Source organism: Bombina bombina, chromosome 1, assembly GCF_027579735.1.
Source record: "Bombina bombina isolate aBomBom1 chromosome 1, aBomBom1.pri, whole genome shotgun sequence".
NCBI lineage: Eukaryota > Metazoa > Chordata > Amphibia > Anura > Bombinatoridae > Bombina > Bombina bombina.
Window position 1 is genome coordinate 1,019,662,229 of NC_069499.1, and position 24,112 is coordinate 1,019,686,340.

Sequence of the window (24,112 nt, forward strand, 5' to 3'; positions counted from 1 at the left end):
TTCTTTTGTGATTCAGATAGAGCAAGCAATTTTAAGCAACTTTCTAATTTACTCCTATTATCAATTTTTCTGCGTTCTCTTGCTATCTTTATTTGAAAAAGAAGACATCTAAGCTTTTTTTTTTGGTTCAGATTTCTGGACAGCACTTTTTTTTATTGGTGGATGAATTTATCCACCAATCAGCAAGGACAACCCAGGTTGTTCACCAAAAATGAGCCGCATCGAAACTTATATTCTTGCATTTCAAATAAAGATACCAAGAGAATGAAGACAATTTGATAATAGGAGTAAATTAGTAAGTTGCTTAAAATTTCATGCTCTGTCTGAATCACGAAAGAAAAATTTTGGGTTCAGTGTCCTTTTAAGTCTGTTATATCTTAAATTTACATTGAAAGTGTATAGCAAAGAATTAAATGCGATACTCAAATACTTGAGCGGAATGTTTGTGCTTGATCGGCTTTGCGCTCTAGTATTATCCAACTCAAAAAATGTAGTACAGGAGCTCATAGAAATCTATTATCTATAGGTAAATTACGCTTCCATGTTGTCCGACATGAGTACTGTAGCGTGCACTTGACTATACTAACACTAATATGATAAATATTAGCAACTGATTTATAATGTGAGCATGACATTGTAAGTATGGATAACTATCTAATGCTGTTAAAGCTCCATACTGATTGCATTTTTTATGCTTGAATTGTAACCTTTGCTATTGTATTGTTTGCCTGTAGTCTGTAGTTCTGTGTTTCAACAACATATTGATGTTTGGACCAGTTGATTGTGTTTTTATTCAATGGACTATGTGTTCAATGAGTATGACAAATGAATGTCATGTTTAACACTTATAGACGACCTCTTGTCAGGATCAAAACTACCATTGGTTCAGCAGTTGCAGTGCCAACCGGGGCATAAGTGCTGGGGGGGGGGCGTAGCAGCCAATTCTATACATAGGCGTATGCAGAATGTATACAACCCTAATGCAGAGGAGCTTTTTATTAGCGCAGGTTGCAGATCTATCTCAAAATCATTATGCAGAGCAGCATGTATATTATTACTATTGTTACCTTTGGGGGGCAAACTATTTTTTTTTAACCAGGGCCCTCTGTTGAGTTGAGTAGGTTCTCTACTGCCTGTTCATTTATAGCTTGAGTTATAAAGAACATCTGGCTATTAGTTAACTTTACAGAAGTGAACAAATAGGAGCACTTGTTCAGCCTTGTTAATGCAAAATAATCTTTTCATCGACATGTTTTATTCGTTTTGTGTCAACTACAATAGAAGGTCAATTTATTTTATAGAGGGAGTAACCAAGATTTTAGCGCTAGATATCAGAAGTGAGAACGACTTATAAGAAACATGATAGTGGAAAATATGGATTCTCATTTGTCCTTGAAGCAGCAACCTGACATTGAGCTCTGCTTTGTAGCAGTTTCTATAAATGCATTTCTAGATTTTAATTCCATGGGGCTGATTTATTAACAGTTGGAAGGACATGATCCGCTGTAGTGGATGATGTCCGCCCGACATCGCTGAATGCCGACAGTTCTGGTGAACTGCTTGTGCAATGCCTCCCCCTGCAGGTTCACGGCCAATCAGCCACTAGCAGGGGGTGTCAATCAACCCGATCTTATGTCTGCAGCCTCAGAGGAGGCGTACGAGTTAAGGAGCAGCGGTCTAAAGACCGCTGCTTCTTAACTCATGTTTCCGGCGAGCCTCATGGCTCGCGCGGAAACGGGCATTCAGGGTCATTCGGCCCTTAATAAATTGGCCCCTATATGTTTATCTCATTTAGATAATAATATATAGGTACTTTTTTTCTTTCAAAAGGCATAATTTCACATTTATCTTTGCTAATTTTTATCTGTAAATCTTAGTAGATTTTATATCTGTTTTAAGCTAAACTACCTCATTAAATCTAATACCATTGGTAATTACATTTTTACTATGACTAAAAAATGATTTCAGTTTTATGATATTAACAGTAAAAACTGCTTTAGGCAAGATTACAAGTAGTGCTTTATGAGTTTTTCGCTCGCAATGTGGTCTTTTTGCAATTAATTTACATTGTGCAGGTATTACGTCTTGTAAAATCGTGTATGTAGTTAACAGTTTTACGCAACATATAAATTTCACAAAACACTTCAAAAATACATTACAAAAGAACATTTACAATCATATTAACACTGTTTATTAAAAATGATTTAAAGAAATATTGCATACAAAGTTATAAGGGCTCAAAGATACGAGATCTCGGGTGTTGGGCGAAAAAAAGTTGACGCAGGGATTTTACATTGACATACATTACACGTACATAGAGAATCATGAGTTTTAATGTATAGAGATATGTTTAACTATGGAGATAAAGAAAATATTTTACATTACAATCTTATGCACATTAAACAATATCTCAGAGGGATTTTCAATGTGATATTCGCATATAGCTCTCTAGATATCTAGACATATATATATATATATATATATATATATTCATATACATATCTCGCTATGAATTTTTTCAAGGAAAATATACGTCATGGGCTTTGCGCAACAGATTAGGGTTTTTGTTTGTGTTTTTTTTCTATTTGTCTTCTCCATTGACTTCTATGTGGAATATATGAAAGCGCATGCAATTTGGCTGTTTGCAGTATGTGGCTTAAGGCGTGCGCAAAATAAGTTATTTTTCAACTTGTAATAGCTGCTGAATCTCAACTGATTTGCCGCACGACTTGTAATCTTGCCCTTTGAACGGGTTAGGACATTTTGCTAGTGCACTAAAACTCGCTTGTGCAGTCCAGGGTAGAGGTTGAGAGTTTTACAAAATATTTTAAGTGGCTTAAGGTTTTTCCCTTGGGAAATTAGGAAATATAAAATAGTGACAGTAGGATTATCTCCAAACTGCAGGGTGATTCTCAAGTCAAAATGTAATCTTTCATGATTCAGATAAAGCATGCATAGTTAAACAGCTTTCCAATTTATTTCCATTAAAAAATGTGCACTTTTGAGTCACCAGCTCCTACTGAGCATGTGCAAGAATTCACAGAATATACAAATATGCATTTGTGATTGGCTGATTGCTGTCACATGATACAGAGGGAGTGGAAATAGACATAACTAAACATTTTCAGGGAAAAAAAATCTACTACTTATTTAAAGTTCAGACTTTGTTATTTTTGTTTGTTGATTAAAGGGACAGTCAACACTAAAAATGTTATTGTTTAAAAAGATAGATAATACCTTTAAAACCCATTCCCCAGCTCTGCACAACCAACATTGATATATTAATATACTTTATAACATTTCAACCTCTAAATGTCTGCCTGTTTCTAAGCCACTACAGACCGCCTCTTATCACATGCTTTTTTATTTGCTTTTCAGAACAGGAGACTGCTAGTTCATGTGGGCCATATAGATAACATTGTGTTCACGCCTGTGGAGTTATTTAAGAGTCAGCACAACACAGCACTAATTGGCTAAAATTCAAGTCAATAGATAATAAATAAAAAGTCACGTGCTGTCAGAAGATGCTTAGATACAAGGTAATCACAGAGGTAAAAAGTATATTAATATAACAGTGTTAGTTATGCAAAACTGGGGAATGGGTAATAAAGGGATTATCTATCTTTTAAAACAATAAAAATTCTATTGTAGACTGTCCCTTTAAGATAATCTACTGTAGTTTATGGAGATCCTTTAATGCGAGCTAAAGCAGAAAATATCTATCTATCTATCTATCTATCTATCTATCTATCATAAAAATACAGATTTCTTATTGTTTAGCATCTTTGTCCTTCTCTCTGCATTCTCTCTCCCTGCCATTATTTGCAATAGATATCATTTTTTTTTTTTAAAGACACCAAAAGTCAAAAAAATTATTTCATGATTCAGATAGAGCACATCATTTAAAAATCCTTTTAACATGCATACTTTTTAAGGCACCATCTCCTACTGAGCATGTACAGGAAATGACAGTGTATATGTATGTATATGTCTGTGATTTGCAGGTGGCTGTCACATGATACAGGGGGGAGGGGCGGGAAATAGAAAAAAAAATCTAATTTATCATAAGCAAAATTCAGAATAAGTGCATAATTGCATTACCTTTTTACTATACATTTATTGATTATGCTGTTTTACTGTATTTAGTGGTTTTCCTTGTGATTCTTCTGCTTTGTGCAGTAGCTGAAGATGATGAGGGGTAGCTCAGGTTACAGATACGGGCAGAAAAGCGAGACCAAGGCTCAAGCAGGAGAGATTGCCTGATAAAGATCACAAGAGAGCATAGGGTGTGGGTAACCTAATTATAGCAGAACACACAAATGTCAGGATAACAAAAACTCTTCATTTTCAGTATTTATATATTTTCTACATTGATTTGTAGCAGTATTCAGCATGTCTAGTGCAGAAATACAATGTACTGAAAATATTTCAGGTTTAAAATTCTTACCCAGTTCCTTAGTGGGTCTGTGATTCTCAGCTACAGTATTGTAAAACAGTGTACTGTAACAATGTGCAGTTACATTTAATTACAAGTTGTTGTTTTTTAATTGCATGTGCTAACGACTCACATGTCTCTTTAACAGCGTGAGAAGAAAATTACGGCTAGATTTAGAGTTGGGCGGTAGCCGTCAAAACCAGCGTTGGAGGCTCCTAACGCTGGTTTTTACCGCCCTCTGGTATTTGGAGCCAGTCATTAAAGGGTCTAACGCTCACTTTCCAGCCGTGACTTTTCCATACCGCAGATCCCCTTACGTCAATTGCGTATCCTATCTTTTCAATGGGATCTGCCTAACGCCAGTATTTAGAGTCTTGGCTGAAGTGAGCGTTAGAAATCTAACGACAAAACTCCAGCCCATAAACTACCTATGTACCCCTAAACCGAGGTCCTCCCACATCGCCGCCACTCTATTAAAATGTTTTAACCCCTAATCTGCCGACCCCACGCCGCTGCCACCTACATTATCCCTATGAACCCCTAATCTGCTGCCCCTAACACCGCCGACCCCTATATTATATTTATTAACCCCTAATCTGCCGCCCCCGCTATCGCTGACCCCTGCATATTATTATTAACCCCTAATCTGCCGCTCCGTACACCGCTGCCACCTACATTATAGCTATGTACCCCTAATCTGCTGCGCCTAACACCATCGCCTACACTTATTAACCCCTAATCTGCCGAGCGGACCGCACTGCTACTATAAAAAAGTTATTAACCCCTAATCCGCCTCACTCCCGCCTCAATAACCCTATAATAAATAGTATTAACCCCTAATCTGCCCTCCCTAACATCGCCGACACCTAACTTCAAGTATTAACCCCTAATCTGCCGATCGGAGCTCACCGCTACTCTAATAAATGTTTTAACCCCTAAAGCTAAGTCTAACCCTAACACCCCCCTAAATTAAATATAATTTTATTCTAACGAAATAAATTAAGTCTTATTAAATAAATTATTCCTATTTAAAGCTAAATACTTACCTGTAAAATAAACCCTAATATAGCTACAATATAAATTATAATTATATTGTAGCTATTTTAGGATTAATATTTATTTTACAGGCAACTTTGTATTTATTTTAACCAGGTACAATAGCTATTAAATAGTTAATAACTATTTAATAGCCAAAATAGTTAAAATAATTACAAAATTACCTGTAAAATAAATCCTAACCTAAGTTACAATTAAACCTAACACTACACTATCAATAAATTAATTAAATACAATACCTACAAATAAATACAATTAAATAAACTAACTAAAGTACAAAAAATAAAAAAGAACTAAGTTACAAAAAATAAAAAAATATTTACAAACATTAGAAAAATATTACAACAATTTTAAACTAATTACACCTACTCTAAGCCCCCTAATAAAATAACAAAGCCCCCCAAAATAAAAAAATGCCCTACCCTATTCTAAAATAAAAAATTTCAAAGCTCTTTTACCTTACCAGCCCTGAAAAGGGCCCTTTGCGGGGCATGCCGCAAAGAATTCAGCTCTTTTTGCCTGTAAAAAACCCCACATACAATACCCCCCCCAACATTACAACCCACCACCCACATACCCCTAATCTAACCCAAACCCCCCTTAAATAAACCTAACACTAAGCCCCTGAAGATCTCCCTACCTTGTCTTCACCTCACCGGGTCCCGATCTGTCCAGAAGAGGGTCCGAAGTCTTGATCCAAGCCCAAGCGGGGGGCTGAAGAGTGACATCCATCCTCGTGCTGAAGTCTGGATCCAACCATCCTCGTGCTGAAGTCTGGATCCAAGCGGCGGCTGAAGAACTCCATCATCGGGCTGAAGTCGGAAGTCCATCATCGGGATGAAGTCTTCTATCAAGCCGCATCTTCAATCTTCTTTCTTCCGGAGCGGAGCGGAGCCATCTTCTTCCAAGCCGACGCGGAACATCCTCTTCAACCGACGCCTACTCGCCGAATGACGGTTCCTTTAAATGACGTCATCCAAGATGGCGTCCCTCGAATTCCGATTGGCTGATAGGATTCTATCAGCCAATCGGAATTAAGGTAGGAATATTCTGATTGGCTGATGGAATCAGCCAATCAGATTCAAGTTCAATCCGATTGGCTGATTGGATCAGCCAATCAGATTGAGCTCGCATTCTATTGGCTGTTCCGATCAGCCAATAGAATGCAAGCTCAATCTGATTGGCTGATTGGATCAGCCAATCGGATTGAACTTGAATCTGATTGGCTGATTCCATCAGCCAATCAGAATATTCCACCCTTAATTCTGAATCCTATCAGCCAATCGGAATTCGAGGGACGCCATCTTGGATGACGTCATTTAAAGGAACCGTCATTCGGCGAGTAGGCGTCGGTTGAGGAGGATGTTCCGCGTCGGCTTGGAAGAAGATGGCTCCACTCCGGAAGAAAGAAGATTGAAGATGCGGCTTGATAGAAGACTTCATCCCGATGATGGACTTCCAACTTCAGCCTGATGATGGAGTTCTTCAGCCGAGGATGGACGTCACTCTTCAGCCCCCCGCTTGGGCTTGGATCAAGACTTCGGACCCTCTTCTGGACAGATCGGGACCCGGTGAGGTGAAGACAAGGTAGGGAGATCTTCAGGGGCTTAGTGTTAGGTTTATTTAAGGGGGGTTTGGGTTAGATTAGGGGTATGTGGGTGGTGGGTTGTAATGTTGGGGGGGGTATTGTATGTGGGATTTTTTACAGGCAAAAGAGCTGAATTCTTTGGGGCATGCCCCGCAAAGGGCCCTTTTCAGGGCTGGTAAGGTAAAAGAGCTTTGAACTTTTTTAATTTAGAATAGGGTAGGGCATTTTTTTATTTTGGGGGGCTTTGTTATTTTATTAGGGGGCTTAGAGTAGGTGTAATTAGTTTAAAATTGTTGTAATATTTTTCTAATGTTTGTAAATATTTTTTTATTTTTTGTAACTTAGTTCTTTTTTATTTTTTGTACTTTAGTTAGTTTATTTCATTGTATTTATTTGTAGGAATTGTATTTAATTAATTTATTGATAGTGTAGTGTTAGGTTTAATTGTAGATAATTGTAGGTATTTTATTTAATTAATTTATTGATAGTGTAGTGTTAGGTTTAATTATAGATAATTGTAGGTATTGTATTTAATTAATTTATTGATAGTGTAGTGTTAGGTTTAATTGTAACTTAGGTTAGGATTTATTTTACAGGTAATTTTGTAATTATTTTAACTATTTTAGCTATTAAATAGTTATTAACTATTTAATAGCTATTGTACCTGGTTAAAATAATTACAAAGTTGCCTGTAAAATAAATATTAATCCTAAAATAGCTACAATATAATTATAATTTATATGGTAGCTATATTAGGGTTTATTTTACAGGTAAGTATTTAGCTTTATATAGGAATAATTTATTTAATAAGAGTTAATTTATTTCGTTAGATAAAAATTATATTTAACTTAGGGGGGTGTTAGTGTTAGGGTTAGATTTAGCTTTAGGGGTTAATCCATTTATTACAGTAGCGGCGAGATTCGGTCGGCAGATTAGGGGTTAATAATTGAAGTTAGGTGTCAGCGATGTTAGGGAGGGCAGATTAGGGGTTAATACTATTTATTATAGGGTTATTGAGGCGGGAGTGAGGCGGATTAGGGGTTAATAACTTTATTATAGTAGCGGTGCGGTCCGCTCGGCAGATTAGGGGTTAATAAGTGTAGGCAGGTGGAGGCGACGTTGTGGGGGGCAGATTAGGGGTTAATATATATAATATAGGGGTCGGCGGTGTTAGGGGCAGCAGATTAGGGGTACACAGGGATAATGTAGGTAGCGGCGGTTTACGGAGCGGCAGATTAGGGGTTAAAAAAATATGCAGGTGTCAGCGATAGCGGGGGCGGCAGATTAGGGGTTAATAAGTGTAAGGTTAGGGGTGTTTAGACTCGGGGTACATGTTAGAGTGTTAGGTGCAGACGTAGGAAGTGTTTCCCCATAGAAAACAATGGGCTGCGTTAAGAGCTGAACGCTGCTTTTTTGGGGTTTTTTCAGCTCAAAATGCCCCATTGTTTTCTATGGGGATATCGTGCACGAGCACGTTTTTGAAGCTGGCCGCGTCCGTAAGCACCGCTGGTATCTAGAGTTGCAGTGGCGTTAAATTATGCTCTACGCTCCCTTTTTGGAGCCTAACGCAGTGAAAACCCAGCCATTCTGTGAACTCTAAATACCAGCGGTATTTAAAAGGTGCGGGAGAAAAAAAGCATGCGTAGCTAACGCACCCCTTTGGCCGCCAAACTCTAAATCTAGCCATATGAATGATAACATACGGCTAGATTTAGCCAATTGGATTGAACTTGAATCTGATTGGCTGATTCCATCAGCCAATCAGAATATTCCTACCTTAATTCCGATTGGCTGATAGAATCCTATCAGCCAATCGGAATTCGAGGGACGCCATCTTGGATGACGTCATTTAAAGGAACCGTCATTCGGCGAGTAGGCGTCGGTTGAAGAGGATGTTCCGCGTCGGCTTGGAAGAAAATGGCTCCGCTCCGGAAGAAAGAAGATTGAAGATGCGGCTTGATAGAAGACTTCATCTGATGATGGACTTCCGACTTCAGCCTGATGATGGAGTTCTTCAGCCGCCGCTTGGATCCAGACTTCAGCCTGAGGATGGACGTCACTCTTCAGCCCCCCGCTTGGGCTTGGATCAAGACTTCTGACCCTCTTCTGGACAGATCGGGACCCGGTGAGGTGAAGACAAGGTAGGGAGATCTTCAGGGGCTTAGTGTTAGGTTTATTTAAGGGGGGTTTGGGTTAGATTAGGGGTATGTGGGTGGTGGGTTGTAATGTTGGGGGGGGTATTGTATGTGTTTTTTTTACAGGCAAAAGAGCTGAATTCTTTGGGGCATGCCCCGCAAAGGGCCCTTTTCAGGGCTGGTAAGGTAAAGGAGCTTTGAACTATTTTATTTTAGAATAGGGTAGGGCATTTTTTTATTTTGGGGGTCTTTGTTATTTTATTAGGGGGCTTAGAGTAGGTGTAATTAGTTTAAAATTGTTGTAATATTTTTCTAATGTTTGTAAATATTTTTTTATTTTTTGTAACTTAGTTCTTTTTTATTTTTTGTACTTTAGTTAGTTTATTTAATTGTATTTATTTGTAGGTATTGTATTTAATTAATTTATTGATAGTGTAGTGTTAGGTTTAATTGTAGATAATTGTAGGTATTTTATTTAATTAATTTATTGATAGTGTAGTGTTAGGTTTAATTATAGATAATTGTAGGTATTGTATTTAATTAATTTATTGATAGTGTAGTGTTAGGTTTAATTGTAACTTAGGTTAGGATTTATTTTACAGGTAATTTCTTAATTATTTTAACTATTTTAGCTATTAAATAGTTATTAACTATTTAATAGCTATTGTACCTGGTTAAAATAAATACAAAGTTGCCTGTAAAATAAATATTAATCCTAAAATAGCTACAATATAATTATAATTTATATTGTAGCTATATTAGGGTTTATTTTACAGGTAAGTATTTAGCTTTAAATAGGAATAATTTATTTAATAAGAGTTAATTTATTTAGTTAGAATAAAATTATATTTAATTTAGGGGGTGTTAGGGTTAGACTTAGCTTTAGGGGTTAAAAAATTTATTAGAGTAGCGGTGAGCTCCGATCGGCAGATTAGGGGTTAATACTTGAAGTTAGGTGTCGGCGATGTTAGGGAGGGCAGATTAGAGGTTAATACTATTTATTATAGGGTTATTGAGGCGGGAGTGAGGCGGATTAGGGGTTAATAACTTTATTATAGTAGCGGTGCGGTCCGCTCGGCGGATTAGGGGTTAATAAGTGAAGGCAGGTGGAGGCGACGGTGAGGGGAGCAGATTAGGGGTTAATAAATATAATATAGGGGTCGGCGGTGTTAGGCGCAGCAGATTAGGGGTACATAGCTATAATGTAGGTGGGAGCGGTGTACGGAGCGGCAGATTAGGGGTTAATAATAATATGCAGGGGTCAGCAATAGCGGGGACGGCAGATTAGGGGTTAATAAATATAATATAGGGGTCGGCGGTGTTAGGGGCAGCAGATTAGGGGTTCATAGGGATAATGTAGGTGGCAGCGGCGTGCGGTCGGCAGATTAGGGGTTAAAAAATTTTAATAGAGTGGCGGCGATGTGGGGGACATCGGTTTAGGGGTGTATAGGTAGTTTATGGGTGTTAGTGTACTTTAGAGCACAGTAGTTAAGAGCTTTATAAACCGGCGTTAGCCCAGAAAGCTCTTAACTACTGACTTTTTTCTGCGGCTGGAGTTTTGTCGTTAGATTTCTAACGCTCACTTCAGCCACGACTCTAAATACCGGCGTTAGAAAGATCCCATTGAAAAGATAGGATACGCAATTGACGTAAGGGGATCTGCGGTATGGAAAAGTCGCGGCTGGAAAGTGAGCGTTAGACCCTTTAATGACTGGCTCCAAATACCAGAGGGCGGTAAAAACCAGCGTTAGGAGCCTCTAACGCTGGTTTTGACGGCTACCGCCCAACTCTAAATCTAGGCCTTAGTCTTTGACTAAGTAGTATCAGAACATTTTATTTAACCCTTTCACTATTGATATTGTGTTACTTTTCTTCTGGATTTAGCTTGTGCTATATACAGATAGAAGTGATATTTTTTTCATTCTTGCCTAAAGGTAGACAAAAGAGGTATTGTGTTTACTAAGTTATGAAAAAAAGAGAATGTAAAATATTTCTGTTTTAATTGCAAAAACAGAAACGGTTTTAATTCCTTTATTCTTACCCCTCAAGGCAAGTAATAAACTCTTCTTTAGCCACGTTTCCGTTGTTATAAAAGATTGGCTTCCAGCTTATTTTGTGCCTATTTTATTCCATTAAATAAAAATTAGCTTACACTTATTTAGTAACAAAACATAGGGGAAAAAGTTTAATGGTGCAGGATATGCCGTGCTACAAAAGAAAAGTTAATTAATGTATTATTATTATTATTATTATTATTATTATTATTAAAGGGACAGTCTACACCAGAATTTTTATTGTTTTAAAAGATAGATAATCCCTTAATTACCCATTTCCCAGTTTTACATAACCAACACAGTTATAATAATATACTTTTAACCTCTGTGATTATCTTGTATCTAAGCCTCTGCAATCTGTCCCTTTTTTCAGTTCTTTTGACAGACTTGCAGTCTAGCCAATCAGTGCCTGCTCCCAGATTACTTCACGTGCACAGGCACAGTGTTATCTATATGAAATATGTGAACTAACACCCTCTAGTGTTGAAAAACTGTTAAAATGCAATCTGAAAGAGGTGGGCTTCAAGGTCTAAGAAATTAGCATATGAACCTCCTAGGTTAAGCTTTCAACTAAGAATACCAAGAGAACAAAGCAAAATTGGTGATAAAAGTAAATTGGGAAATTGTTTAAAATTACATGCTCTATCTGAATCATGAAAGTTTATTTTGGCCTAGACTGTCCCTTTAATAATAATAATAATAATAATAAAAAACATTTTATGAGGGGCGGAGCTAACTATCAACATGGCAGGTCGCACATTTCCAGAGCTCCTGACTTTGTGGGACTTTTCAGAGCCTAACCTTGGACTTGGATGGTATTAAGCAGTATGAATCTTGTGTATATTGTGACAGCCTCACTTTTTGAGGGTGAAGAGTGACTTTAGCACTTGTATTGTGTTTGGAGCTGGGTTTTGATATTCCAAGAGGCCCACGCGGCTGGCGACTTCAGACGCCATTATCAAGGAAAAATTAGTTGGATGCATGAACACTGTTCTTCTTTGAAGGCTTAAGCACCTGGATAAGCCCACTATGGCGACTCTCCTTTATGAAAGTATTGAGCAGGTTATAATGGCACATTTTACTAGGATGGAGAAAGAGTTGTCTGCAACAGTACGTTACTTTTTCTGTGAGCATCTAACAGCGCAGCAGAGCGACCCTGGCAGACCTATGTAGAATGCGACAATCCCAGGACCTGCCGCTACAATAGCTAATAGTACCGAGGAGCAGGCAGGCAGAGCAACGAGTCAACTACCTCTGATAGCAGCCCTAGCTGGATCTAAGGAGCGGAGCCATTCCGGGGAGGAAGAGGAGGCTATTGTGCTGAGTCCCGCGGTGAGGCGGCCGATCGCTGCGGGAGCAGTAGTCAAGGTCTATCATGAGGAGCGGAGTGTTCGACCCGTACAGAGCTTGAATACCTACAGAGTGCCGATAATAACAAAGCTGAAGGGAGAAGCGGCTACACTACGCGGCTCGACTTTGTCTGAAGATAAGGCTATTACACAGTTGGCATATTCTTTGGCTTATCCCTATCAGGTCGCAGAGACTCACACTGACACGGAGAAAAGCTCCCATGTGGCTCGAGTTGGTGTGGGGTGAAGGTTCCGCAGGGCTAATCTAACGGTTGCGTGATAAGTAGGGCTTGGATCTAAGGTTTGTCCTGCTGGCCGTTGGGTATGTTTCTTTGCTAATCCCCACAATAGAAAAGTACTAAGAGACATTGCTTGAGACAGTTTATTGCATCTACTCTATATGATGGACTGTCATCCTGATATATGAGATTCTGCAGCTGGGTTATTAAGAGTATTTACAAGTGGGGCACTTTTCCCACTCCTAAGTGTTGATTATTGGTAAATCTTTATACTGTAGCTGATTTGGAAGTCACAATTAATCTGTTCGATATTGATATATGGAACTATTGTCTACTGCACTCTTTTGTTTTATTTAGGTAATGTTGAATGCACACAGATATATATAACTAAGTTATAAGTTTTAACTTAGCTGCTACATTTTTTTTTTTTTTTTTTTTTTTGTATACCTTGATGTGTTGCAGGCATGTTATCTTTACACAGATAATATTTGAGCTCAATGTTATATTTAAGATATTTTATGTCACTAACAGATTATTAATTTAAACATACTCTGTTGCAGAATATTTAAGATATTTTATGTCACTAACAGATTATTAATTTAAACATACTCTGTTGCAGAATAGCCTCCCTCAATATTTTAGTCTCTATTTAATACTTGAGTATTTGGCGTATTCTTTTTACCTTTCTCATTCCTCATGGTATAGCCTGGGCAATATTTAGTTTAACTACATAAAGATCATTTTAGTTATTGGTGGCTTTAGAGGAACCTTTGTACATTTTTAATCTAATTTTTACTACCACCATATAATGAGACGGGATCTGTCTGAGATATAATGCCTTAAGTGATAGAAATGCAAATTAACCTGAGTGGTGTTTTGAAATTGACTCAGAGTCCTAATACAGCCTAGCAACATTTTGTTTGGAGTTTAATAGTACCCTGATAACTTTGCTGTTCTATATTTATGTTTATTTCACTCATTTAAATGTTGTAAAGTAAGAGGAAAAGTAATTATCTATGCTGTTATTATGCTCCTCCACACTGTTCTATTTGATTATTTATGCGTTGGCGTCTACAGATAATATTTGAGCTCAATGTTGTATTTATACAGTTAGTGTTAAGAGACCACTAAATTCTTGATATTTTATACCGCTGTTATTTAACAGCTGAGCGGCTGGCTCCATATATATATATATATATATATATATATATATATATATATATTCTCATTTTACTTTTATCACCCTCCCCCCCCCACTTTCCATAGTGCTTTGGGTGTTTACTTAAATCCCAAAGTTTACTGTGCGGTTTCCCTTGATAAGTACCGCTTTCAATATGACTTTTTTTTTATTTTTTTAGGTGCCAGTTGCAGTGCCGATAGAGGCTATACTAATGCTAGGGTAGAGCTGGGAAGACACTCGGGGACTGAGACATATACTATTTCAAATCATTTCAGCTCTCACAAAGTGATTTTAGTTTGTTTTTGTTTTTAAATATGGGACCTCATTCTGTTTACATGGGTGTCTGGCGCTAACCCAAGGGCCCTGGGTGGTGCCGGATCCTGAACATTATTTTATAGAATATGACCCCTAGCTTCTTGTAAACCTACCTCATGCTAATTTATTGATAGTCCTAATCCCTAGCTAATGTTATTTTTCCTGGTTCCTCTGCCTCAATTTTATGTATCCTAACAAACTAAGGCATTGCTGCAGGTCTTTATTCCCTTTTCACTTTAACCAATAAGCAATCTTCAAATTATATTCATCTATTTAAAATATAATCTTTATATCATATCTATGAGTTTCATCTTATTCAATTTCACTTATATCAAGTGTTATTTGTGAATAGGGGTACTTTAGATTTACATGTTTATACCTTTGCTGTGAATCCCCTTTCAAACAAAACTGAGAGAAAAATAAAAAGAGGTTTCTTGCGCAATATGGTACTTTATTATACAGCGTTTTCTTTTTTTTTTTTTTTTCTGAAACTTTCTGTATCCTAGCAATTTGCGTTGTATGTGTAGTAAGTTTAATTACTTGTACCTTGGTGCATAAGTATATATGATCAGAACTTTCTGTATTGTATTTTATTTCTTGTACTTTAATTTTCAAACCTCAATTAAAACATTATTAAAAAAAAAAAAAACATTTTATGGTTTTGGTTTACTCAAAATTTTCTAATTCTGTAATGCAGTGTTTTTCAACCAGTGTGCCGTGGCACACTAGTGTGCCATGAGAGATCCTCAGGTGTGCCGCGTCAGACTGACAACAGTGCGGGGGTGTCCCTCTTTCAAATTTTGAAATATTGGGAGGTATGTGACAGGCTCATCAGGCTTCATTTACAACCATGACATTGACATTCATTCACAGACAATCATTACGATTGTTTGTGAATGAATGTCAATATGTCATGTATAGTTTGTAGGAGGCATAACATGACAGCACAGTATAGTGTGTGTATATATATATATATATATATATATATATATATATATATATATATAGTATATATATCCTGTATTAGGCTACAATGTGTGATTTTGTAAGGATTTTTTAATGTAAAAAAGTGTGCCACAGCAAAAAAAAGGTTGCAAATCACTGCTATAATGTATGTTATAGGAAAGTTACCATCTAAAAAGTAAGGTATATAAATATTACAAAGGCACTGCTGAAAGTAAGAGGGTATGTAAAGCAGCTCACTTACCTTACACAAAACTCACACTCTCTTTTTTTGGAAAAGTTAAAGGGACAGTCTAGACCCAATACATAATTTTGATTACTTTATGTTACATACCAGAGAATCCTGCAACTGGTCCCACATCTATAAGCTTGTAAGAAGTAAATGAAACATTTAAATATTTGTTTGTTAGAAGCTTAAAATGGCCGCCTAGCTCCTCCCACCTTTTGCATGTATATTTTGGTATGTTAAGTTTCTCCAATCACGATTATTTTTAAATCTCACTTTTTGCAGCCATGCCTTTGTAATGAGCGTATGTTTCTTTATATCATTATACAGACTAGCTTTAGTTGGTAAAACGAACATGGGAGTCAAAATTAAACTTTCATGGTTCAGATAGATCATGCAATTAAAAATCGTGTTGAAGCTTAGTTCCTTTCCTGATAAGCATTCTGAGGTAGCCTCAGGCATGTGCACATGTTTTGAGCACTGTTTTCTGTGCCGACCTTGCTGCACACCTCAGTATAATATGGAAGGGAGAAAAAGATTATTATGACAAATAAGTACATTTATACATTGATTGATCAGATTTATTTTATTTTTTCGCCTTCTCTGAATATGGAAAGTTTAATTTTGACGTCAATGTAACTTTAAAAACTTCATTTTTATTTTAGAGCGCTATTTTGTATAGAAACTTGCAATTAGCTAAAATACATATCTTACAGGATTTCCTTTCACTTCTTCCATATACATTTCTGCTCAGCTCCTTTAGGACTTCAAAAACAAACTTTGGAAACCTTCTTACTAAAAGGCTGCAATGGTTATGCATATCAACTGCAGTTTTTGAAGAAAGAAATCAGCTGGTCTCAACATATACTGGGTGCCAATGATCATAAAATGGCCTTACAACCTGGTGCCTTTAGAATGCCCCTATAACTTGGCATTCTTTGGGAGAGCTGCAGAGCTCATAGCCACACCTCGACCCTTCATTGCTGCCCTAGGCACAAACACTCTCATCAATTTCACCTAGCTCAGTAGCCAGGTGCAGCACTCTCTTCCTGCTCTCTCATCTTCAACTCCTGTCCCTGCACATGTCTGTTAATTTGATTATACTGCTCATTGGTGATCAGTTACACTCCACCTCAAGGTAATTACAATCAAAGGGATAAATCACTGGTGCTTGTGTGGCTAACAGTGTTGTATGCAGTAGTATTAGTACTATTGATTCAATGGGTGTGCTTTATGTAAATTAGGATTAAATCAGGAAGTTGGGCTATAGTACTGGTATAATTGTTAAAGTTTTCAAGTCAGAGGAAAATTATACAGCCACATATATTATTATTTATCATTCCCTGAAAATTTGCATTTTATGTATGTATATATATATATATATATATATATATATATATATATATAGTGCTGAGGTAGGAAACATACCATTATGGTTACAGTGTGTTTCTTTGAGCATAAACTCATTAAAGGGACTTAAAACCCAAATTTTTCTTTTATGATTCAGATAGAGCATGCAAATTTATTCAACTTTCTAATTTACTTCTATTATGAAATTGTCTTTGTTCTCTTGGTATCTTTTGCTGAAAAGCAGGGACATAAGCTCAGGGCGTGTATGTGTCTTGAGCACTACGAGCAGGATTTACCAAAGCAATTCTCCTAAAATAGCGCCTATAAATCCACATACGACCGAATCCCCTGATTTATTAATGCAAACTGCGCCTAAAATTGGGCAAGTCCGACTATACATTCCTCTCACTTTGTTCGCGTTTGCCAAGGCGCGCCAGTGCGCTTAAAAAGTGTTAACTTTGCTCATTTTAGTTGCATTTGCTAGAGTCCGCATTAGCATTATGCCCAGTTACCAATTTATCAATGTTTTGCGCCTTTAGAGAAAGCAAACTTCTCCTACAAATTTGCGAATTTATAGTTCTCCATAGGTACTGTGGAGAACAGCATTAGAAATCATTATGTTTTTGAGCTCATGTCATGTTTACATCTATTTCTGATGTAGAACTTTCTGATTCTAGCAAGTCTATCTTTGGCTAGATACATATGTCAAATATGGAATGTAAAATTCCATGGTAATTGTATTAACAATTTGAATGTGTTACGGTTAAATAGGGTCATTATTATAACAAAGTTAAAGTAAAAATGTTTTGCGGTAACACACCAAAATTAATGCGCAAAATTGCCCTATCTAAAATGCAAATGTAGCAGATTACTTGAAGAGGGCAAAGAATACAACCTAAAAAAAACACAGGTTTGAAATTATAAATCAGAAGAACTTGCTTTTTTCGAGTGAAAAAATTCATCATAATCTGCCCCAGCTCGCCTTCCAAACAACATTAATTAATATGTGCAAATTTTTGATAAATTTGTGCGCACCGATGCACCACTCCAAGGGCAAACTGCAGAGAACTCGGAGGAGAATACAAAAGAAGAATTCTCCTAGCCCTTGATAAATCTAGCACTAAATGGCAACAGCTTTGCAAGAATGTTGTCCGTTTGTAAGATCATTAGATTTCAGGTATCTATTTAATAATGAATAACATGTAAACAAAGCAAATTTTTTAAAATAAGTAAATTGGATTTTTTTTTTTAAAATTGTATGCTCTGTCTGATTTACAAAAAAACATCTTTCGTTTTCATATCCCTTTAATTTTCAAAGATTTTTTTTTAGTGAGCCCCTCTGTATAATTTTACTTCTATATACTTTTGGGTTCACAATATTTTCATATTTATATCACTGTATTACATTAATGAAGTATTTTGTAGTTTCACTGACATGCAGAAAACAAATTAGTAGTGTTACAGAAAATGTATTAGAAGAGTCAGTTGTCCCAGAGCAAACCTCTTGTATCCATTCTTACTATGTTCTTGCACAACAGAGGCAGAACTTTATTTTATGTTAGCAGAACACATTCATATTTTTACCCCATTAAACATATATTTTACCTACATTTACTTTTCTTGTATGATTTTAGCTTTTTTCATGTTATCCAATGAAAAGGTGACAAGAAGTGCAAATTACAGGGTAACCCTGGGTCTGGAGTCCCTCTTCTCTATATGAAGCCTTAGCCTAAGGGGCCGAAATATTAAGCTCCGAATGGAGCTTGATGACCCTGTTTCCGCCGCCGGAAACAGCAGTTATGAAGCTGCGGTCTTAAGACCGCTGCTCCACAACTGGTCCACTGCCTCTGAGGCTGTGGTCTGCAATCTGCCCGATCCTATACGAATGGCCGCGAATCTCCAGGGGGCAGCATTGCACAAGCAGTTCTGGTGAACTGCTTGTGCAATGTTAAATGCCGACAACGTATGCTGTCGGCATTCAGCGATGTCTGTTGGACGGGATACGCTGCAGGGTATGATGTCGGACAGACATTGATAAATTAGTCCCTATGTCTCAGAGTGCTCAAAACAACCTTAAAGGGACAGTCAAATTTAAACTTTAATGACTCATTAAAATGTAATTTAAAACAAATTTCCAATTTACCTCTATTAACAAAATGTACACCGTCTTTTATATTTACACTTTTTGAGTCACTAGATCCTACTGCGCATACGTATATGTATTTGTCATTGGCTGATGGCTGTCACATGGTACAGGAGGATTGGAAATAGACATAACTTTGAAGTTTGTCTTAAAAAAATCTACTTCTGATTTGAAGTTTAGATTAAGTGCTGTTGCATTGTCTTTTTATCATGCATTTGAATATGTAAATCTTCTGTATTTACTGGTCTTTTAAGGTGTTCAAAAAATTGGCGGGTGTGGGGTGTTAGAAAATAAACCGCACAAAGTGCCTTTACATTGCGATCTATGGGGAGCTGTGTGTTTTCTGTAAATATATATGCATATGTTTATATACATATATATTTTTCTGTTAATAAGTGTATATACACATATAAACACATAAATACAGTATATATGTATATATTCATGCTTTGTCTTATGGAAGCGCGCTCTCGTGAGTGCACAGTTCCCATGACATTTGCGTGCACTGGTATTACTAAGTGTGCGAGATTACATATGCGGCTTAAGCTTCAGCGTAACTGCTGAAACCCACGCCGCCCATAATTTCACCTCGCACAACGGGGTATCACATATATGGCGCCGGCAGTTCATAAAGTGCCGTAAGTCGATAAACTAGCGATGTCCAGAAATGTCTGTAAATACAAATTTCTGTAGTCGCCAGTGACTTACGGCACTTTAGAAACTGCAGGCGCCTAAGAAAATAAAAAAATATATAAAATCTCCTGTAAAAGTCTAACCCGCTTCCCAAAAATAAACCTGACACGTAAAACCCCTATATCCGCAATCCCCCCACATCGCAACTAATAACAAATGTATTAACCCCTAAACCGACAACCCCCCAGAACGCAATATGTCTAATTAAACTATTAACCCCCTAATCCGCTATTCACCCACATCGCGATCTACCTAGTAAAAGTATTAACCCCTAAATCTGCCAACATTGCAAACTACCTAATAAATGTATTAACCCTTAATCCGCCATTAACCCACATCGCAAAGTACCTATTAAAACTATTAACCCCTAATCCGCCATTAACCCACATTGCAACAAACCTTATAAATCTATTAAACCCCCTAATCTGCCAAACCCACACAACGCAATAATCCTAATAAAACCATTAACCCCTTAACCGCCAAACCTACACAACGCAAAAATCCTAATAAAACTAATAACCCCTAATCCGCCAAACCCCCACCACGCAAGTACCCTAATTAACCTATTAACCCCTAATCTGCCAACCCCCCACAATGCAAATAACTAATTTAACACCCACTAAATTAACCCCAAATTACATAAAATAATAAAATACTAAATTATAATTAAAATAAAAAATCCTAACAGTACTTAGAAAAATAAACCTAAAATTAAATTAAAATAAATTAATCTAAAATTACCAAAATAAAAAAGTCTAACATTACAGAAAATAATAAACAAAATTATCGAAAATAAAAAAATTAAACCTAAACTCTATAAAAATAAAAAAGCCTCCCTAAAATAAAAACACCCCCTAATCTAATGCTAAACTACCAATAGCCCTTAAGGGCTTTTTCTAGGGCATTGACCTACAAAACCCACCATCCACCCAAAATAAATAAACCTAACACTAAAAAATCCTAAACTACCCATTGCCCTTAAAAGGGCATTCAGCTCTTATACTGCCCTTAAAAGGGCATTCAGCTCTTTTAAGAGTGCCCAATAAATCCCTAATCTAAAAAGAAAAACAACAAAATAAACAAAAAAAAGCCTAAGTCTAACCCCCAAATAGGTACTCACCATTCCTAAAATCCGGTGGAGAAGGTCCTGTTCCAGGCGGTGAAGTCTTCTTCCAATCGGGGACCACTTCCTTCTTCATCCAGGACCAAGCCGGGGCGGAACGGGGATGAGCACGGAGCAGGACCGGCGATCGCGGAGCCATTGAGCGTGGAGGATCCTCTTTGTGCGATTGCCGCCCTACACTGAATAGTGAATTCAAGGTACTCGTTTAAATATGGCATCCCTTGCATTCCTATTGGCTGATTTGATTCTTCAAATTCAAATCAGCCAATAAGATGAGAGCTACTGAAATCCTATTGGCTGTTTTAAATTGTAGCTTAGTATTTTTTAATTTATGTAATTTAGTAATTTAATTAGTTATTTGCGTTGTGGGGGTTTGGCGAGTTAGGGGTTAATAGATTTATTAGGATTATTGCATTGTGTGTGGGTTTGGCGGATTAGGGGTTAATAGTTTTATTAGATTTATTGCGTTGTGTGGGTTTGGCGTATTAGGGGTTAATAGTTTTATTAGGTTTATTGCGATGTGGGTTAATGGCGGATTAGGGGTTAATACATTTATTAGGTTTATTGCGATGTGGGTTAATGGCGGATTAGGGGTTAATACATTTATTAGGTTTATTGCGATGTGGGTAAATGGCGGATTAGGGGTTAATATACGTTATTAGTTATTGCGGTGGGGATGGCGGTTGATAGATATTGCGCATGCATTAGGTGTTAGTTATTTTCAGGAGGTAGATAAATATTGTGCATGCGTTAGGTGTTAGTTACTATTTTCAAAGGGTTACGGTGCTCACATACTCAGCGCAATTCTTGCTGCTCCTGCCTATGTGTGGCATAGTGAAAATGGAGTAAAATGTCTCCATTTTCTCCACGTAAGTCCTTGTGCTGAATATGTGACGCGGTTCTATTTATGGGAGTAAAAATTGCGGACAACGGGTAAAATATACGCGCCGCATTTATATGCGGCGCTGTATATGTGATACCAAAACCGCGTAAAAAACGGCGATGCCACATATGTAATCTTGCCTGGGGAGCGCAAATATCGCCCTTGCGAAAGCCCCAAATGCTGTCTTACTTATGCAAATACCAGTATTATTTATTGTAATACAGATTCAGTTATGAGACACTCAGTCCAATTTATTTAAATGCAGTCCTAATGATAGGAACTAGGAACTAAGGCTACATTTCAATAAGCGAGACTACCTTTTCTTCATTTTCACATATTAGAACTGATTCCTATTCATTCAAAGCCCAGTCCCATATTTTAGAAAGTAAAATAATGCTTATCCTGTGTCAAATATTGGAATGCAGTCTTTTTTATTGGTCTGCCATTCAGAACCATTTATTGGAAGCTCAGTTCCACTTATTGGAATGCTGCTCCCTAACTGGTTAGGGGTGTAGCCCAACTTGGAGTGATTTACTGAGAATAAGCCCAGTCCTGTTTATTGGAAGACATTAACCCCCACCCCCTTTAGTGTATAGCACCTTTTCAAAGTTATAAGATGGTTTTGCTTAATGGAACAGATGTATGGCAATATCATTAAAAGCTTAAAAAAAACTTACAGACATGACTAAGGGCTTTTTTCATTAAAACATTCTCTTTGTTTATATGCTGTGCACCTAGTGATTTAAACAATAATGGTCTGTTTATTTTTAAAAGTAGATGGATAAAATGTAATAAGTTTGGATTAGAAATCTTATTTAATGGACAGCAATCTCACTTGTTAAATTGCAGTCTGATTTATTGGAAGACAACCCAACTCATTCTAAGGTAGTCTCGCTCACTGGAAAGAAGTCATGATTGCCGATATGTCCTTCAGAACTAATATCACACATTGGTGCCCTCATTAGTGAAAAGTCCATCTCCTGTGTCAGAGAGCAATACAAAGCATTGGAACATGTCTCACTGATTAAAGGGACGTTTCCTATACTAATTGTAAAGCAAAGTTTTCATTAGAAGGTAGTTTAACTTGTTGGAATGCAATCCAATCACTGGAATGCAGTCTTACTGCAGTAAGTCTCAAAGGCTGCATGTCCGTCTCCTTTTGAAAGTAGTGTAATCCATTGGATTGTGGTTTATTTTTTTGGAAGGCTGACAGTTTTTCAGTTGTTTCCAAATGTCTTAAAAGTGACATTAAAACTAAAAATGTAATCTCTCCGTAAAATGTTTTAATTATGAGAAGCAATTTTTTTTTACATTTCTCTTTGCATTTAATTGAACTTGGGAAGCTGCTACAGACAAGCTGGTGTTCATGATGCAGACCCCAGAACCCCGACCATGCTACATGCTATACATTGATTGGGACTTCATTTAAAGCAGTCCCTGATTGACCATGGTGAAGAACACAACCAATAGGTTTTTCTAGGGGCAAGGCCCCTGGACTGCAAAACAGTGCAAGTTTTGCCACTGAAATAGCAGCTTGTAAAGTATTTGTCATACAGTAGTTTGCTACTAACATATACTGCACATATATAAAAAAAACCTTCAGTGTCAGACATCTTTGAGGTAGAAAATGAATCGCTATATTACTGAAAAAGTCAGTAGCAATAGGTAGTCTAGAATTTCATGCTGGTTATGATTGGAGGACAATCACTTATTAAAGAGACAATAAAATTATTTTTATACTTCTGTTATAAAAAAATGTATAACACAGTGTTTTTTTTGTTTCACAAGGTTTCACTGCAGGCACCTCACTTCAGTGTCAGGTGATTGTGAGAGTTTTATAATAACCATTTCATAGTCAGAATGCCCCTTTTAGGCAATTAGAGTGTTAATAACACGCCCACACCCACCTGTGTCTACCCCCTACCTGTGAAGCACTGGGAGTGAGGGAGTCCCTCTGTCTGTCTGGTGTCCTGAACTCGTCTCACTTCTGTCTAATTCTAAGTTTTGTTTTTGAGCTGAGAGAGGAGGAGAGAAGTGTGGTAAAGGGGTGGGGGGGGGGGGGGAGAAGGAGGGGTTGGGAGGACCAGTGTGAAGGTCATATGTATTTCTCTCAAGGAGCAGCTGTAGTTTGGCTGGTTAATGATTAACCCTTAAGTATCAGGGTGTTCCTTTATTGGAAATAACAGCCTCACACTAGTACACAACATTCTCCATTTAGCCTCAGAAGTATTTTCAGAAATACAGAGCAATGTATCATGCAGGTAGATAATGAACATAAAGAAAATAGCATGAAAGGTGTATCCTCCTCTACACACATTTGTACCTAACAAAGCATTCATGGAGATCTATCTGTAAATGCTATAGACAGAAAATAGGTGGT

The 24,112-nt window shown here is 37.2% G+C and overlaps 1 protein-coding gene across 1 annotated transcript in view; it reads right to left on the minus strand.

Moving 5' to 3' along the window:
- Positions 1-23,745, minus strand: part of SGK2 (serum/glucocorticoid regulated kinase 2) — a 137,305-nt gene extending 113,560 nt beyond the window's left edge. Inside the window, exon 1 of the mRNA XM_053715753.1 lies at positions 23,657-23,745. The gene's annotated coding sequence lies outside the window, so the exon portion shown is untranslated. The remainder of the gene's footprint in view (positions 1-23,656) is intronic.
- Positions 23,746-24,112: the final 367 nt, after the last annotated feature.